The sequence below is a fragment of the Prorops nasuta genome, unplaced genomic scaffold (genome assembly GCF_024137725.1).
Source record: "Prorops nasuta isolate Cenicafe-Biocafe unplaced genomic scaffold, Cenicafe_Pnas_1.2 PNAS00011, whole genome shotgun sequence".
In the NCBI taxonomy this organism is placed as follows: domain Eukaryota; kingdom Metazoa; phylum Arthropoda; class Insecta; order Hymenoptera; family Bethylidae; genus Prorops; species Prorops nasuta.
The window spans coordinates 3,796,752-3,799,019 of record NW_027116808.1 but is presented as its reverse complement, the minus strand read 5'-3'; positions in this window follow the sequence as shown (position 1 = coordinate 3,799,019).

The window sequence follows — 2,268 nt, the reverse complement described above, 5'->3', positions numbered from 1 at the left end:
GTCTATCAGCTCGGTTGACTCGGTAAGGATGTGAAGTGAGCTGTGAGCAAACTGGCAGGGAATTAAGTACAGCGCGTCCCTTTGATCTTACCTTTGACCGCCGCGTCTCGGCCACAGTTGACGGGCAACGCAAAACGGAAACACCGCGAGTTGGCCCAATTTTCCTCTCTGCACAAATCCATCCCTCATCCAGCGCCAAGAAAGCCGTTTCGCCCGTGCCACGAGCTGATTTCGGCGCGGCCTCCAAATGGCCATGTAAATTCAGGCAATTTGCTGTCCTTCCGGGCCATTTGGTCGATCCAATGGCGATTCGTGGCGTCTCTAATGTTTTCACGCTTTGCCAGACAGCATAAATACGCATGAGGGTCGCGACCATTCAATTCGATGATCGTCCTTTCGTACCGCGTGAATATTTCATTAATTCGCCCGAGTTTTCGCGAAGGATAACCTTGCCCGGATGCGGATGGACCTGTGCCAGTCTGCGGAGACGTAGTCGCGCCGGAAGAATAAAAATCGACTGTATATGTATATATACACGTACATAGTATATGTAATATCGTGGAGGACTAGCACGATTGTGCAAATATTTCTCCCAAACATATACGTGTACAGATATTGGTCATCGTTTGCAGCTGTTACTGCTGCAACTCGACCGGAAGTAGATAACAAGCTCGACGATTGATCGCAAAAGTTGGTGTTTTCTTTTTTTCGCTTTCATTTCCGCGGTCGATCGCGAGAGCCACTTTTAATCGAACTTTTTCCCAAGCCGCGTTACCACCCTCTCGCTCGGATGGCGAAAGGCGGACAAGAAGATGGCACTGGGGGGAGCGTAAGCTGGAGGCCCCGCTGTTTCCCGTTGCGTCATCTCGACCACTGCGAATCGATGGAAAGTAAAATATTTACTTGGATCCAGTTTCCCCGTAGGGACCATCGCGCTCCTCGGGAAAAGTATCGACATTGGCCGGGCTGCTTGTTGTCTCAAGAAAAACTAGCGAGTTTATATTTAATCTTCGCCACTGGAGAAGAGCCCCGGCAATTACCTGGCAATTATCGAACAAAAAAGGTTAGGATCTTATCTATCTATATATATATATATCGAGAGGGAGAGAGAGAGAGAGAGAGAGAGAGAGAAACGTCAGACGAACCTTAAAACTTCACAAAAGCGATTATATCGCTCGAACGCGGTAAAACTTCTGTATAGCTTATAGAAAGTTGCCTCGTTATGGCATCGATAATTCATCGAATTAAAAGGTTCTATCGTGGCGTGCGACTACGATGCGTAGTGAGTTTTCGGGAAAATCGTATATGGATCCGTGGTGGATGGATTCTTGGCAATATTCGGTACTGGAGGGAAAATCGATTATTTGTCGAGGCGCGAAATAAATAGAAGAGGAGTGTAACTAGACTTTTTGGATTCACGGCTCACCTTTGGCATTAGTGATAGTCGCGCACGAACATCGGGGACAGGAGGAGGGGGGAGGAAGAGGAAGAGGAGGAGGAGGAGGAGGCTTTTCACGCGAGACTCGATGTAGCCGAGTAACTTTTTGTCACTCGATGCGCCCTATTTTTCTCGAATACCCGGCAACGAAAATTTCAACGAATCTTTTTCGCGATCCGCGGCGGGGAAGAGTGGGTCTAAAAAAAGACTATCGCAACCAGGGGCATATTATTATCTGCGCCATTAAAACATCCCCTTTAGTTAGCATTTCACCTTGCAGCTCAGGTACAAAGTATCCTCTCTACGTATACGTGTGTGTGTGTGTGTGTCGCTGGATTCGATCTTACACGTCGCTGCTCGACAAAGTGAACCGACACCGGTGTACGTATTAATATCTAGGGCCGTGTCTGTCATTCCCTCCACCCCTCTCGTGCCCGCTTCTCATCCCCTCACACACACACACACACACACACACACGCACGAGCGCACATATACACTTCTGTTTATATCTCGCCCCGCTTCTGACGTTCGCAATCTTCAGCGTTCTCTCTGGGAGAGCACATCATTGCAAAATCGGTTTATCCTTCCTGTAAACAATAGATTATGGAAAGCCAATGATGGACCCATCGTCACTCTTACTACTTCGATAAATCACGGCTAATCACGATAAATCGCATCTATTATATATAGGCTCGTGTCCCCCTTAAATTAATCAATATTTACGTCGACTCAGGGTTAACACGAGTGAAATTATATATATATGCTCTTCACATTATTTCACGCCTTCTCTTTCCAGTCCGAACGCGCGAAAAGGGTTTATTCGAAAAGTT